An 18,838-nucleotide genomic window follows, 5' to 3' on the forward strand; every position below is an offset into this window, starting at 1 on the left:
TCCCTCCAAAATAAATCACACATACCCTCAACATGTCTTCCAATACTTGAATAGTTCTTTCTGACTTCCCGTCTGTCAGAACATAGACTCTAAGGTCTGAATTTCTTTAGCCAAGGGTCGCTTGGCTACACTTAAGCAAGCTAAACTACCCATACTCAACGCCATTCGACTCAAAGCGTCTGCCACCACATTAGCCTTGCCTGGATGATATTGAATGGTCACATAATAATGTTTAAGTAACTCAATCCATCTTCGTTGTCTCAAATTCAGATCCTTTTGAGTGAACACATGCTACAAACTTCGATGACCAGTAAATGCCTCACACTTGACACCATAGAGGTAATGCCGCCATATCTTAAGAGTAAACACTACCGCTGCCAACTCTAAATCATGCGTTGGATAATTCCTCTCATGCACCTTCAATTGACGTGAGGCATAAGCTATAACATTTTTATCCTACATCAACACAACACCCAAACCCGAATGTGAAGCATCATAATAAACAATAAAATCTTTACCTTCAACCGGTAATGCTAGAATAGGCGTGTTGGTCAAGAGAGTCTAAATAAGCCAAACAACCCTGCTCTAATAATTTACTAGCCCGAATGGAGGCTTAGCCTTATACACCTCTTCCCAGTCTAATTTTTTCCTTCCCAGAATTTCTAGAGTTACAGACTTAGTATTACAGTTAAGCACAACATAATAAGGGGACAACCAAGTCATGCCTAAGATTATTTCAAAGTCAATCATATCCAAAATCCCTAAATCAGCCCAAGTTTGAAAACCCATAAACAAAATAGGACACGCATGATAGACATGGGTAACTATGATAGACTCTCCAATGGGGGTAGAAACATAAATAGGGGCATCAAGAATATCACAAGTCATATAAAACAATCTAAGGAAAATCTCACAGATACATATGAATAAGTAGAACCCAGATCAAACAACACATTAGTCATCCGGTCACAGACAAGAATAGTACCTGTGATCACCACATCAGATACCTCCGCTTCATTCTTGCCTAAAAAAGCATAACATTGGGCTCTATCATCAATACGAGCCACTTCACTGCCTGGTTACGCGTAACCCCTACCTCCGTTACCATTACCATTTCCTCTACCTCCACGGCCTCACTGATTACCTCATCACCCACTTTGTGGACGTCCTTTACCACTAATACCATTTCCCGCGGGTACAACATCTCTAAATGATTGATGCACGCAATCAAACACACGCAGATGGGGACAATCTCTCCTCATATGCCCAATTTCTCCGCAGTTGTAACAAGTACAATCAAAAGATGGTCTGCCACCCGTCGAAGGCGTGACTCCCTGATTATCTTGAAAATTATGAGATGGAGTTTTCGAGTAACTACCTGTAGAGGCGGGCATATTGGACAGAATTGGCTTGGCTTCAAGCGTTGGACTTTCGAACCCCTTCGAATAAGAACCTTGAAAGTTACCCGAGTTGTTGGCCCTTTTTGCCCATGCCTTAGCTTGACCGTCTCACCTCACCCCCTCCACTTTCTTAACATAGTATCTCACCTCATTAAAGCTCCTCCCTACAGAAGTCATATGAACAGATAATACTTGCACCTAAGAATTTTGTCCCCTAATAAATAATCGACATTAGTAACCCATTGCGTCGCATATCTGGATAGAGCATGAAACTTGGCCTCATCAGTAGCCACATACATACCACCATGCTCTAAAGCCATAAACTCATCTTTCTTGAGATCTCTCACAGTTCTAGACACATACTTTTCTAGAATTATAGCATGAAATTGGGTCCAAGTAAGTGGAGGTAAAGTAGAAGACCTGCACTCCATATAAGCTCTCCACCACTGTTTTGCCTCACCTTGAAGTTGAAAAGACACAAACTCAACCCCATGTTGATGAACAATAACAAATTTATGCAGCCTATCATAGCAATCTAAGATAAAGTCATAAGCATCTTCAGTCTCGGAACCAAGAAATATCGGAGGCTTAAGCTTCAGAAACTTAGTAAATATATCAAGCTCATTACAAGTCAGAACCCAACAAAGGACGGAAGAAAGCATCAGTACCTACATTTCCACCTGTCTTGGGTACAATGCAAGCAACCTGAGGATTAGCAGGAGCTTGAGTTGCTTGAACAGATGGTAGCACTCTCGCTACAGATTCCTCAGTTGAAGCATTGACGGGAGCTACAGGCCTGACGCCGTTATACCTAGTGTCAACTATCTACTTACAGAAGAGTGAAGGATATTAGATATCAATTTGAATCGCCAGATACCAATTGGAATCAAGTCATAGCACGAAAGGAGACAAGAGAAACCAAAGAGATTTCCTAGAGTTCTATAGCCTCTCCAAGAAAAGTAAAAGTGTCCCAATACCATTCCGCGAGACTCTACTAGACTCATTTTGGTACATCAAGATCAACGAACCTAGGCTCTGATACCAACTTTGTCACGACCCAGACCATCCTGATTGACCCCCACACTGACACTCCGATGGGAGAACCACTACTACAACCCAAACCAAGCAATTAATCTAAAAACTAAGGCATTTAAGTATATGAAAGAAGAAATAATAACTAAAACTGAAATTCCCATAAACTTCAACAAAAGACCTAACAACTAACAATGCGGAAGAAATAACGTACAACCTAAAACTCAATGTACCAAAACATCTAAAGTTCAACAAGTCTAAACAAGAAGGGATATAACCCCTAAATAATGAACTAACTAAAACAATTGTCTAAGTCCGAAATGGTGGACATAGACGAAAGAGAATCCCATGGCAGCTCGGAAGAATTGGCTCACCCTTGAATTCAAAGCAACGATAATTGATCTCCTAACCGAGGTCTGTCAGTAGCCGCTTGAAGATGTCATGTACTCAACAAAAATAAGAGCATGTGTAGAATCAGTACACAACCACAGTGTACTGGTAGGATTACACGGCTATCCCACTAGTGCAACATAAACAAGTCAAACAACATTATAATCACATGCATATATATCAACATATACAACATTACCAATATTCACGAACAATGAACAACTTCACATTTATATGTCAAATCATTGGTCCTCTCATGGAACCCAAACCCAAACAGTTAGCATGCCGGAACGTGTTAACCGATCCAATATATATGCTGGAACGTGGCGACCGATCCCATTTTATGCCATAACGTGGCAACCTATTTAAGTTAGTTATGCCGGAACATGGCAGTTGATTCCATTCACAGGCCACAATCAAAATCACAAGTATATCATCAAGATCATATATTTAAGTCATGATTTCATGGCAATGATAATTCATCTATCTCATTTACGACAAGTGTGATCAACATTGCAACATTCATACATATACAAGTATCATAATGAAGCAAGAACAAGTATACATCACACAATCGTAGAATCACAACCATCACCTACCTCGAAACAAGCTTGAAACCCTAAGAAACTTGATCCTTCCCTATTTGGATTCGTTCCACTTGTTCTTGGTCTACAAATAATAATAATGACACATGAATCAACAAACAATCACTAATTACCCTAAACTATAATAATTCTATGAACCCTAGATCAAACCCATGATCCCAATTATCCAATTTAGGGTTGTTTCCACCATAGAATCTATAGCGAAACCCTTTTCCATTGATATTCACCCATTCTATTATGTTCTACGGATTGAAAAATGGATTCAGGGAGTGAAAAACTTACCTTTAGCCTCAAGATTGGTGAAAAATGAGTAGGAATCGACTGGGGTTTGTTCTTTAGCTCTACAGGTCAAAAAGTACATAAAGAGGTCGTTTAGGGGTTTATTAACAATTTTAATTCTTGTCGAGCCCGCCATAGCTGTCCTGCCAAAGCGGCAAAACCCAGCGTCAAAGCGGCATTCTCAAGACAGAATTATTTCAAGAATTTCAAAATTCCCATTTCACAACACACCTCTAACCCACGACCCTCAGTAATTACCCTTTACGCTAAGATCGATTCTGGGAGTTCTACTCGCCCGAATTCAACTTTGTAAAGTCGTACGGATTCCTTAACAAGTTATCTAACTACTCGTGTGATCAAAATCATAATTAAATCAGCCGATTGTTACCATATTTCCCTACACCTTAAAGACTCCAATTTCGTCCAAATCTGGACTAGGTTGGGATAATCCAAATGCTACGAAAAAGTTTTCCGGCCCCAATTTTTCCCCCGTTAGCTTTTCTATAATGACGGAAACAGGTCGTTACAGATTTATTTTTTCTTCCCAATAGCATTCAAGCATTGAACCCGCCAAGATATGCATTTAATTATTTTTGCTATATTTTTTATTTTACATAACTATGAGAAGAAGTAAATGAACATATGTTATCTCCTAACAATATTTGAATATGAGTTTAGTTTCACACTGAATTCAATGCCTTCTAAGAAAATTGGAATATGATGGAAACTGAGAAAAGAAAAAAATTAGCAAGAAATGTGACTTGCATTGAATCATTACTGACAGATAGAATATGATTCAATTCGGTCACAAAATTTGATTATTTCTTTTTCTATCCTTTATAAGTTATGATATTTATTTCATAAATGTTAGTATAGATGTTCATTATGTGATGATTTTAGAATATATCATTATTATTATAAATATTTATTTTGTTTGGAGGAGAGAAAAAAACTTTTGTAGTTTTCTATTCCATGTGAAATTTGATTGTGACTGATTTTTGGACACTAAAATTTTTTTATTCTTCTTTTCTCCTTTGGTTTGAAGAATATAAGAGATTCACTAAATAAATTAAACTGTGCATTTAGTTTGAAAAAAATTCACCAATTTACTAACCACTCTGTTTGAATGAATATTCCAACTTGAAGAGTTTAAAAATATCGTTAGGAATATTAAGGCTAAACGATTTGAAGAATCTAAAAACTTCATCGTTAACTAGAAACACTGTTGTATTAAGGTATCTGGAGATTAAAGCCTTTTTTGTTTTCTGCTCTGTTTGAATTGGAAACTGATTCAAAGAATATAAAATTTCATCTGAATTCAAGGTTCATTCGGTTAACGATTATAAGAATATAAAAATTCATCGTTTAACTAGAAACAAGTTGTACAAATATTAAATATTTATTTTTATTATTCTAAATACTAAGTGGTCTGTCTAATTGTGACAGAAGGAAAAAAACATTTGTGATACAAAATTAGTGATTTTTGTGCGTAAAATGGGTGTTTGTATGGATTAAATCTCCAAAAGAAGGTTTCATGTTGTCAGTGTGTATTTTGATTGTATACAATTTGAAAGCATAGAAAAATATATGTAGAAAATAATTTCGAATACTTGAAAATATTTTTGAGATCATATATGAAATGTGGGGGGTTCTTTACTTCTGAAAGACAAAATTAGACTTAGTGTCTAATCAAAATTTGAATGTACAAGATACGAAATTCAATGACAGTCTTGTATTATGTTAGACCCACAAAATTCTTGGAGCATATTTGATATTGTTGTCATTGAGTCTCTTTTCTAGTATATGATATGATTAGTATAAAACCAGGAAAATATATATATATACTTGCTCAAAAGAATTTTTTTATTTGATGATGTATACACATTAACATTGGTAAAAAGTGATTTGTCATGTGTGTGTTGTAAAAGAAACATTTGGGTCATTTTCCCTTATTGGAACCAATGAGACTATGTTCATGGGTAATTCTATAACAACCAAATTGAATGTTATGGAAACGTCATTTTCAAAAGGAAATCTTACAAGGTGCTGACTCTAAAATAATGTGTGCATTTGACAAATTTATAAAAAGAAAAGAACAAAATATTTGAGGGATAAAGTTACCTCATGAAAGGTTTTTTCAAACTCAATATTTCTTCTAATTGTTTTGAATCTAAGTATGCTAAGTGTTCTGATAAGATTTTTGAAAGGAATTTTAATCCCTTAAAAGTGATTCATGCTGACATTTGTGATATGAAGTCAACCCCATTTCGTGGTGTGAAAAACTATTTTATAACTTTTATTGACAATTGCACTAGATACTATTATGTTTATTTGCTGAATGATAAAGATGAAGCAATAGAAAGATCTAGGCAATATAAAACAGAAGTTGAAAATCAGTTTGATAAAAAGAATTGTCATGATTAGAAGAGATAGTTGTGGATAATATGAATCTCATTTTGCAGAAATATATTTAAAAAATGGGATAATCCATCAAATTACCTCCCATACACACCTGAATCTAATGAAATTGCTTAAAGAAAAAATCAAACTCTGAAGGAAATATTGCATGTCTTACTTATACGTTTAGATTTACCAAAAAACTTGTGCAGGGAAGGTATCATTATAGCAAAAGGGAACAATAAAAAGTTTTTTCTGTTCAAAAAGGGAGCAACAAAAATTTTTGTCCATTAAGTAAGAAAGCAACAAAAAGTTTTGTTTGTTCAGACTTTATTGTATCCTGACAAAGATTTGCTTGTTGCCCCTTAAAGTATATATAAGCAATAACTCTTGAAAGATAGTGATCTAATAATTTTAAAGACAGTCTGTTCCATATGAGAAATGGAAAGGAGGGTAATCAAACTTGAAATATTTCAAAGTGTAGGGGTGTCTAGTAAGAATCCAAGTTCCTATTTCCCAAAGGGTCAAAATATGACCTAAGACTGTAGATTTTATGTTCATTGGATATGCTACAAATAGTAAAGCATGTCAATTTATGGTTCATAAGTCTGAACATTCTTATAGTCTAATGAAGGGTCTAAATGACCTTGGAAGGAACTACATGAGAATGTACTTAATCAAGAGATTCAGAGCGTAGTAAAACTCAAAGGACATCTACTTCCTTCATATTTGATTTTGTAACATTTTTTCTTGAAAATGATTCTCATATATTTGAAGAAGCTATGTCTTTTATGGACTCATCCGTTTGAAAGAGGTTGTTAATAATAAGATACATTCAATCTTGAGCAACCATACTTGAGAGTTTGTTGATCTTCCTCTAGGAAATAAACCTTTCAGTTCAAAGTGGATCTACAAAACGAAAAAAAGAGTTGATGGAACTATTGACAAATACAAAGAAAGACTCCTTGTCATAGACTTTAGATAATAAGAAGGCCTTGATTATTTTGACACATAAAAGTCACTAACTAGGATTACATCAATTTAGATGTTAATTGCACTAATTGTGGTTTATGGCCTTCAAATTCATCAAATAGATGTGAAAACAACTTTCTTAAATGGAGAATTGGAGGAAGGAATTTACATGGAACAACCTGATGGCTTTGTCATTCCTAGTAAGGAAAATAAAGTGTGTAAACTTGTTAAGTCACGTTATGGACTAAAAATAAGCACCCAAATAATGACATGCGACTTTTGACACAAACTATTTTGGCAAATGGATTTAAGCTTAATGAATGTGATAAATGTGTTACATTAAAGATACTGCAAATGACAAGGTCATTTTTCGTTTTTATGTTGATAACATGTTGATCATCAATAGTGACATTTTTTATATAAATGCTACTAAGCATATGCTAGAAAGTAACTTTGATATGTAAGACATTGAAGTTGTTGATGTGATCTTAGGTTTAAGAAACCTTAGAAATCCACAAGATTTAGCATTTTCACAGTCTGATTACATTGAAAAGGTACTTGACAAGTTCAAGTGTTTGAATTTCAATATCCTCCAAACTCCAATAAATGTGAGTTTTGTACTTCAAAAGAATGAAGGTGAAAGTGGCTCACAATTGGATTATGGTAGAGTATTGAGAAGTACGATATATATCATGAAGTGTAAGCAATTAGATATAGCATGTGCTATTAGAAAACAGAGTCAATTCACGAGTAATCTCAATTAAACTCATTGGGTGACAACGAAAAGAGTTTTTGAGTATTTAAAATATACTTAAAAACTATGTTTTTCATTATAACATATATTCAACAGTATTTGAAGAATATAATGATGAAAATTGAATCACAAGGTCAAATGAAGTAAAATCCATGAGTGGATATGTATTTACTCTTGGTAGAGAAGTAGTCTCTTGGAAATCTTCCAAACAGGAATGTATTACTCGCTTTACTATGAAATCTGAGTTTATCACTCTAATTAAGGCTGGTGAAGAAGTTGAATGACATCGGAATTTCTTGAAAGATTTTTTTTTCTCCCAAACCTTTAGCACCAATATGCATACATTGTTAGAGTTAAGTTGCAATAGGTAGCGCATGAAGCATGACGTATAACAGAAAATGTCATCATATATCACCTAGATATAATATCATTAGAGAACTAATCTCTTGTGGAATTATCACAATTGACGATGTAAAGTTAAAAGATAATGTATCAGCTACACTTACAAAAGGCCTAACTACAGAGGGAGTTGATAGATTATCAAATGGAATATGACTATGGCCGAGGACAAGTCATTGTGGCAGTAACTCCACCTAAAATACTAGAGATCCCAAGATCTAGGTTTAAGGAGATCAAACAAAGTCATTCATGATGGTTCAACATTGTCAAAATTATTTTTATGGACAATTCTCATGATAAGACAATGTTCAGTAACATGGATAAGGGTATTAGGACTTTTTCATGGTTTCTAATTTTCATACATGGTATATCAAATTGTGTATCTATGTGATAAGGCATTTAGAAATAACCTATGTTAGTGTAAGGTTTAAGCTGCTTCACGGAGAATCTGGTAAGGCCAGTTCTATATGCACTTATAAACCAAGACGTGTTCATGGCTTAAACGAACAAAATAATGAGAACCAAAAAGAGTTAAAGGGTTGACTATGTTACTTATATTGTCTACGTATACACAAAAGTTTGATGGTTCGAAGATATGAAATTTACCGAATGACTAAGTATATCCGATATATGTTCACTACGGAAAGTTCAAAGGGAAAACTACTTATCTAAATGACATTAATCCTTACTTACGAGTCACACAGGCTTTCATGCTTATGTTTTAACAATAGTCATTCTCATTCATGTGGGGAATTGTTGGGTTTTAAAGATGTGAATAGGAATTGAAGGGTTGTGACACTCCTAAAGGGTTGCAACCTTTACGAAGGGTTGTGACCTTTACAAAAGGTTGTGCCTTTTCTAAAGGGTTGTGACTATTTGACAGGTTGTGCCTTTTCCAAAGGGTTGTCACCTATCTGAAAGGTTATCTCTTTTCCAAGTAGTTGTGACTTTTTTGAGGCTTTCTCTTATATTTAAGCATCCAATTCTTTCTAGGGATGGCAATGGGGAGGGGCAAAGTGGATGTGGTGTGGATTTTAATCTATGCGGGGGGTGGGGAGGTCTAAGGTTATGCAGGGGCGGGGCGGAGCTGGCTGGGGTGGAATAATTGTTAGAACATTAATTCGGGGTGGGGCGGGTTTTGGGTAAAACAAAATAAAAGGTAATTTTTTTTTATAAAATCTCATAAAAAAAGGTTATTCAAAAAGCATATTACTAAATAAGTTTTTGCAAAAAAGAAATGAAAGCTTCATAAATTATTTATTACACCTATATTTGAAAGTATTTTTTTAACTTACATTTTTGTTTGATTTTTCTTCTGAAAAGTAAAGTTAAACATAGGATTTGTTCTATATTTATTAAAGGTTTGCAAAGTTGACAATTTTTAAAAATTATTACAATTAATAAAAACTATTATATATAGTGGAGTTATTGCCAATGTATAATAACAAGATACTGTATGCGGAGGTAGGGCGGGGAGGGTTTATGCGGCGGTGGGAGTAGCAGGTCAAGTTAAAAATGCATAAAAGTACATTGTGGGGCGGGCCAGAGCGGGTTGAAAACTTTGTGGGTTAAGGTTCAACCGCCCCGCAACCGCCTCGCTCCGCCCCATTGCCATCCCTAATTCTTTCCTTCTTCTGCATACATTTCTTAAAAATAAAATCAATCGATCGTGTCTCTGTGTGTGATATTGTTGGTGTCTTTTTTGAGTTTGTTGAAATTATTGAAGTTTGAGGTACTGCTACTTCATTAATGGTTAATCTGTTTTATCTTGGGAGGAATTAATCTACAACCTCGGGTACTTGACAGATTAAATTTCTTAAGGACACACACTAGGTTATGTGAACTCGGATAGTTCTTTTCTTTTACTTTCCATCTTTAGTATTTCTGGTTTGCTAATTTGAATGTAGAAGATGACATGCAATTCAACCCACCTTGAGAAAATATGTACTTCCTTACGAGCTCGAGACTTCCTTCAGACCCCTGTAGAAAAAATGGGTGATTACTCAAGGCAATACCTATAGACATTTTAGAGACCACTGCTTCAAGTGCTCATTAAGCTTTATGAAGAGATCATCATTATCATCTTCCCTATAGCTCCAAGGCGCTTGTTAGAATTTTGAGATCTTAATTTTTGGCACTACTTCAAGTTGTACCTTTTCGAGATTAGGTTTAAGTCTCCCTCCTTGTTTGATATTCAAAATAAAAAATAAAAAATATACATGTTGTCTGATTATTCACGATAGTTTATTTGTTTTTCAAAGAGGGCCCATAGTCACTCCCCAAGCCTACACCCTAGGCGCGACTGGCACTCGAGAACCATTATTGTCCCCAAGTAAACCCTTGGCCTAGCTCAACTCTCAGCGTAAGACTTACTCAACAACAAAGAACTTTAAAAGTAAAATTAAGCTCAATATCTCAAAAGATACTCTCAGAATATTTTAGAAATAAAACATTAAAACTGGCCTCAAGTCTAGAACGTAACAACTGAAATGAATAAGACTCATGAACTACTACTGCATATCTATATATGAAGCCTCTAATTCTATGAGGGATGATGGTACAAGAACTTAACTGAAATAACTTAAGACAATTAAGGGATCCTCTGAAAGCAAGGAGGCTCACCAAACAACTCTAGAACTCAACTAGATCAAGAAAGCACTGGTTGATGATCCTGGTTACCTGTGTCTGCATCATGAAAGATGCTAGCCAAATGGCATCAATACATGGAATGTACGAGCATGAAAGGGGAAATCTAAAACATGACATAAGCTTGAACTGGAACTGAAGATACAACTTACCTCGTCTCAACTCAACTTAACCTCAACTCAATCTCAATTCATTTTAATATAAAATCAATAACAATAATGTGATATAAAGTAAAACTTTAAATACAGTAGATAACAACTTAATGTATTGAAATTTATAATATAACTCAGTTTGTATGTAAAATTACAAAATAAACTCTGTTTCGGAGATTCTATAACCAACAAAAATCACTATGAGTTATGTGATGATTCAACATCTCATTCACGCTGCCACAACTGTCCAATACCTTGATGGGGTGTAGAACTCCTCAACTAAGTGGATCCACTAAGCTATGCTTAAAAAGCAATAAGGTGTCATCTAAAAAGAATGACCATTTCTACCCATGTTGGCTACATGGTTTTGGGGGGCTGTGAGTTGTTTGAACTCTCCCCTATATCGGTGCTCAATACTACTCCCAAAATATAACTTAGCTCATATGTTTTAAAAAATTCATTTCCTCATCCTGAACTTTGAGATTATTATTCAAAAGTTTTCTCTTAAAAGAGATAGTACTCAAAACTCCTCATGAACTCTTTTGGAAATTGGTGTTTCCTCTCTTCTTAAATGTAAAAACATTTACTTTTGGGAATACTTAGTTCCCATATATCATTTTGAAAAAAATGAACTCTACTCTCCTCATCCTCAAACTCAAGTACTCAAGTCTTAATACAAGTTTTAAAAGATTGTAAAAGACTTCTCAAAATGACTCGAAAGAACTCTCAAAACATAACTCTTCACTCTACCTTGAATTTGAATTATGAATTCAAGGGTTATGATTTATGTTATGAATGATTTCTCGATGTTTAGATGTAATTTAGAGTAGTTAAAATCAGTAGGGAGTAAATGCACCCTTTGAAAGAACTCAAATGGCTAAACGACAGAGAAGGGGTGGGGGTAGGCGACCTTGGAGAACTGAGTGTTGCAGAGCGCCAGCCCCTGAAATACAAGACACATTTTATGGCACATTGGTGGGGAGGTGCGCCAGCCTCTGCCTAGAAATCCCCAACAAATTTTCTTTCTCGTTTTATGACCCTAATTCGCCTAGAATAAAATAGTTTCTTTTCAACTCACTTAGATTCAAATACCCAACATAAATACATGGTAATATACTCAAAACAACCTTAAAATTACTAGCACTCATCTCAAGAATTCATCAAAACCCAAACAATCAATATGAAGAATGAAATTTCAAGAAAACTTATCAAGAACTCAAATCCATCAACCTCAAGAACGACATTGCATTAAAATAGTATGATTGACTTTTGGGTGAACGAACCCAACACTATGAGAACTCACATTCCTCTTAGGGATCAAACCCTTGGCGAAACAGCCCTCGATCCACAAGAAATCTTGATGAACGCCTTGAACCTTCCCTCTTTTCTCTTCTTGAACTCTTTTCTAAAACTCTAAGCGTAAATTAGGATTATAAAACAGACCCAAATAATATTTTACCCCAAAATGTTACTAAAAATCATTTTAATCTGATGGGGTAAGGAAAAGACCCAAATACCCTTCATTAAGTCACGTGATTTTCCTTAACTGGACAACCTAACTTCAAACGGCCATATCTCCCTCATCCAAACTCAAGAAATAGAAAACTCGGTGGCGTTGGAATGTGGATTCCAATACCTTTCACTTGATATCTTATGGGCCACCTATCTCTTCCGGTACTGAATGTTATGGTCGTTTGAAGTTGACTCAAAACTCACAACTTAAGCATAACTTGTAAAATTTCAAATTGGCTATTTCCAAATTAGTTCTTTTTATTTTTAGCTCTTTCTAAGGCAGGATGTTACAATATCTCCCACTTGGGAACATTTCTCCTCAAATGAGATCATTCTAAAGTAGACTAAGGGTGGAAACATCTAACAAGCGCTCAAACAACGAACATGCAAATTTAACACAACATTTCAACTTAAAAAGTATCCAGAAAATAATTAGTACCTTGATTTGGAATTTCTCTAGACTCAAAGAGATGTGGGCATCTCTTCTTCATATCTTCGTCAGCCTCCTAAGTAGCTTCCTCAATAAATTCATTCCTCCATAAGACCTTGACTGATGCAACCTCCTTGGTCCTCAACTTTTGAACCTGACGATCTAGGATCTGAATGGGAATCTCTTCATATAATAGGTTGTCCTTAATACCAATATCTTCAGTCGGTATAATAAGTGAATGATCGTTCACATATTTCTTCATTATATAAATGTGAAATACCATATGGACTGCTGCTAACTCTGGCAGTAGCTCCAACTCATAGGCTACATTGGCAATCGTCTTGGATATCCTGTAAGGACCAATATACCGAGGACTAAGTTTCCCCTTCTTGCCAAACCTCATAATGCCCTTCATGGGTGAAACCTTCTAGTAAACCCAATTATCCACCTCAAACTCCAAGTCTCTTCTCCTAACATCTGTATAGGATTTCTGACGACTCTGTGTTGTTTTCAACCTCTCTTAAATGATCTTCACTTTCTCCATAGTTTGATAAACCAAGTCTGGTCTAATCAACCCATCTTCACCAACCTCAAACCATCCAATAGGAGATCTACATCTTATTCCAAAAAGAGCCTCATAAGTAGCCATCTGGATGCTAGAGTGATAATTATTATTCTACGCAAACTCGATGAGAGGTATGTGACCATAACAATTACCTTAGAAATCAATCACATACGCTCTCAACATATCCTCTAAAGTCTGAATTATGTGCTCTGCTTGACCATCAATCTGAGGATGGAAGGCAGTACTCAAATTTACGTTTGAACACAAACCTTTCGAGAAAGACTTTTAGAATTGTGTGGGGAATTGCACACCTCTATCTGAAATGATGGATATCGGAACCCCATTAAGTCTGACTACCTCTTGAATATATAACTTGGCATAATATTCTGTTGAAAAAGTAGTCTTTACCAGTAAGAAATGTGCTTATTTAGTCATCCGATCTACAATCACCCAAATTAAATAATGTTGCATGCTAGATTGCGGTAAACCAGAAATGAAATCCATATTGATCATTTCCCTCTTCCATTCCTAAAGATTGATGTTCTAAGCCATACAATAGGGCCTCTTGTGCTCTACCATGACTTATTGGCAATTTGGGCACTTAGCAATGAACTCTTCAATAACTTCTTCATGCTAATCCACCAATAGACTTCTCTCAAGTCGGAATAAATCTTTGTGGAACCCGGATGAATAGAGTATCTGGAGCTCTGAGCTTCCTCCATGATCCTCTCTTGGAGTCCATCCACCCTTGGTACACACAATCTACCTTAATACCTCAATACACCATCTCCCTCCTGTTCAAAAGCAATCACTTTTTGCTTATGAACATTTACATTTAACTCAAGAAAAATAGGATCTTGATCTTATTTCTCTTTCACTTCAGACACTAGCGATGATTCAGGACCATTCATCACCATTATTCCTTCTTCATTAGAATCCATTAACTGGACTCCTAACCGTGCAAGTGTTACACATATTTGGCTAACTCTTTCATGTCTTTCTATACATGGGAAGTACTACCCATAGACAACCTGCTAAAAGAAGCAACAACAACATTAGCTATACCTAGGTGATAAAGAATAAGCATGTCGTAATCCTTGAGTAACTTCAACCACCTCCTCTGTCTAAGATTTAGCTCTTTCTGAATGAATACATACTGAAGACTTTTGTGATCGGTGAACAGATCTACATGAACACCATAAATATAGTGACGCCATATTTTCAAACTGAATATTACAACAGCCAACTCTAGATCATGGGTTGGGTAATTCCTCTCATGAACCTTAGGTTGTCTGGAGGCCTAAGTTATAACCTTGTCATTCTGGATCGATACACAACCCAGTCGAACTCTGAACGAATCACAATATACCACAAAACCTTGCGTATCTTCTTATAAGGTCAATATTGGGGCAGTAGTCAACCTAGTTTTCAATTCTTGAAAGCTTTTCTCACAAGCTTCAAACCATTGAAACTTTGTTGTCTTCTGTGTCAACTTAGTCAATGGGGATGAAATATATGAGAACCCCTCGACAAACCTCCTGTAATAACCAGCCAATCCCAAGAAACTCCTAATATCAGTTGGAGATGTGGGTCTATGTCAGTTCTGCACTTCCCCAATCTTTAGAGTGTCAACTTGAATCCCATTACCAGAAACAATGTAGCCTAAGAATGCGACAGACTCAAGAAATAATTCATACTTAGAGAATTTATCATACAACTTTCTATCCTTGAGAGTTTTAAGAACTACTCTGAGATGACTAGCATGATCTTCCTCAGTCCTCGAATAGATTAAAATGTCATCGATAAACACGATAACAAACATATCTAGATATAGTTTAAACACTCTATTGATTTCACATATTTCTTCATTATATAAATGTGAAATACCATATGGACTGCTGCTAACTCTGGCAGTAGCTCCAACTCATAGGCTACATTGGCAATCGTCTTGGATATCCTGTAAGGACCAATATACCGAGGACTAAGTTTCCCCTTCTTGCCAAACCTCATAATGCCCTTCATGGGTGAAACCTTCTAGTAAACCCAATTATCCACCTCAAACTCCAAGTCTCTTCTCCTAACATCTGTATAGGATTTCTGACGACTCTGTGTTGTTTTCAACCTCTCTTAAATGATCTTCACTTTCTCCATAGTTTGATAAACCAAGTCTGGTCTAATCAACCCATCTTCACCAACCTCAAACCATCCAATAGGAGATCTACATCTTATTCCAAAAAGAGCCTCATAAGTAGCCATCTGGATGCTAGAGTGATAATTATTATTCTACGCAAACTCGATGAGAGGTATGTGACCATAACAATTACCTTAGAAATCAATCACATACGCTCTCAACATATCCTCTAAAGTCTGAATTATGTGCTCTGCTTGACCATCAATCTGAGGATGGAAGGCAGTACTCAAATTTACGTTTGAACACAAACCTTTCGAGAAAGACTTTTAGAATTGTGTGGGGAATTGCACACCTCTATCTGAAATGATGGATATCGGAACCCCATTAAGTCTGACTACCTCTTGAATATATAACTTGGCATAATATTCTGTTGAAAAAGTAGTCTTTACCAGTAAGAAATGTGCTTATTTAGTCATCCGATCTACAATCACCCAAATTAAATAATGTTGCATGCTAGATTGCGGTAAACCAGAAATGAAATCCATATTGATCATTTCCCTCTTCCATTCCTAAAGATTGATGTTCTAAGCCATACAATAGGGCCTCTTGTGCTCTACCATGACTTATTGGCAATTTGGGCACTTAGCAATGAACTCTTCAATAACTTCTTCATGCTAATCCACCAATAGACTTCTCTCAAGTCGGAATAAATCTTTGTGGAACCCGGATGAATAGAGTATCTGGAGCTCTGAGCTTCCTCCATGATCCTCTCTTGGAGTCCATCCACCCTTGGTACACACAATCTACCTTAATACCTCAATACACCATCTCCCTCCTGTTCAAAAGCAATCACTTTTTGCTTATGAACATTTACATTTAACTCAAGAAAAATAGGATCTTGATCTTATTTCTCTTTCACTTCAGACACTAGCGATGATTCAGGACCATTCATCACCATTATTCCTTCTTCATTAGAATCCATTAACTGGACTCCTAACCGTGCAAGTGTTACACATATTTGGCTAACTCTTTCATGTCTTTCTATACATGGGAAGTACTACCCATAGACAACCTGCTAAAAGAAGCAACAACAACATTAGCTATACCTAGGTGATAAAGAATAAGCATGTCGTAATCCTTGAGTAACTTCAACCACCTCCTCTGTCTAAGATTTAGCTCTTTCTGAATGAATACATACTGAAGACTTTTGTGATCGGTGAACAGATCTACATGAACACCATAAATATAGTGACGCCATATTTTCAAACTGAATATTACAACAGCCAACTCTAGATCATGGGTTGGGTAATTCCTCTCATGAACCTTAGGTTGTCTGGAGGCCTAAGTTATAACCTTGTCATTCTGGATCGATACACAACCCAGTCGAACTCTGAACGAATCACAATATACCACAAAACCTTGCGTATCTTCTTATAAGGTCAATATTGGGGCAGTAGTCAACCTAGTTTTCAATTCTTGAAAGCTTTTCTCACAAGCTTCAAACCATTGAAACTTTGTTGTCTTCTGTGTCAACTTAGTCAATGGGGATGAAATATATGAGAACCCCTCGACAAACCTCCTGTAATAACCAGCCAATCCCAAGAAACTCCTAATATCAGTTGGAGATGTGGGTCTATGTCAGTTCTGCACTTCCCCAATCTTTAGAGTGTCAACTTGAATCCCATTACCAGAAACAATGTAGCCTAAGAATGCGACAGACTCAAGAAATAATTCATACTTAGAGAATTTATCATACAACTTTCTATCCTTGAGAGTTTTAAGAACTACTCTGAGATGACTAGCATGATCTTCCTCAGTCCTCGAATAGATTAAAATGTCATCGATAAACACGATAACAAACATATCTAGATATAGTTTAAACACTCTATTGATAATGTCCATGAATGTTGCTGGAGCATTAGTCAAACCAAATGACATGACTTGAAACTCATAATGACCATATCGGGTTCTGAATGCAGTGTTTGGAATATCACTTTACCTTAATCTCAACCGATGATAGCCTGATCTGTGGTCTATATTGGAAAAGCAAGTGGCACCATGAAGCTGATCGAAAAGATCATAAATTCTCGGAAGGTGATACTTATTCTTTATAGTAACCTTGTTCAATAGGCGGTAATCAATACACATCCTAAGGGAAACATCTTTCTTCCTTACATATTAGATCGGAGCTCCCCAAGGTGAGACACTTGGTCAAATGAAACCTTTATCAAGGAGGTATTTCAACTGCTTTTTTAACTCTTTCAACTCAGCTGGAGAAATTCTATATGGCGGATTAGAGATTGGAAGAGTATTAAGAAAAATAACTATACTGAAGTATATTTCTCTCTCAGGAGGGACTGTGAGAAGATCATATGGAAAGACCTCAGGAAACTCAATCACAACTGGAACTGACTGAATATGTGGTGTCTCAACACTAAAGTCAATAATTCAGACTAAGTGATAGATGCACCCCTTGGAAACTAGCTTTCTCACCTTAAAGTATGAAATAAAATGACCTTTAGGCACTACTAAACTACTCCTCCACTCTATAACTAGCTCATTAGGAAACTGAAACTTACAGACTCGAGTTCTACAATCAACTGCGACATAACAGGCATGAAGCTAGTCCATTCCTAGAATAACATCAAAATCTACCATGTCTAACTCGAATAAGTAAGCCATGGTGTCCTTGTGATTGACAGAAATGACACAATTACGATAAACTCTCTCAGCTAGAATAGACTCATCAACATGTGTAGAAACACTGAAGGGCTTAAGAAGTTGTCTGGAAATAGTATTGAACCTTATAGCTACATCTAGAGTCACAAAAGATAGACTCGCAGCATGATCAAGTAAAGCATAAACATCGAAAGTAGAGACTTTGATCATACCAATGACAACATATTGTGAATTCTCTTGCTCTTGACAACTGTTGATATCATACAAATGGTTTGCTCCTCTGCCTATCCTTGAAGTAGCTTCTCTAGGTGCAGCTCTGTCTTGCGGAGTCACTGAAGAAGATTAGGCTCTATTAGCCCCATTGCCATTACTTAGCCTGTTCTTAGGGAACTCTCTCATGAAGTGACCATTCTGACCACACTTGAAGAGACCAGTGGAGCCGTCACGACACCCTCCTAGGTGGTTCCTACAACACTTAGCACATGCAAGAGTCCA

Source organism: Solanum tuberosum, unplaced genomic scaffold (genome assembly GCF_000226075.1).
Source record: "Solanum tuberosum cultivar DM 1-3 516 R44 unplaced genomic scaffold, SolTub_3.0 scf00002, whole genome shotgun sequence".
Taxonomy (NCBI): domain Eukaryota; kingdom Viridiplantae; phylum Streptophyta; class Magnoliopsida; order Solanales; family Solanaceae; genus Solanum; species Solanum tuberosum.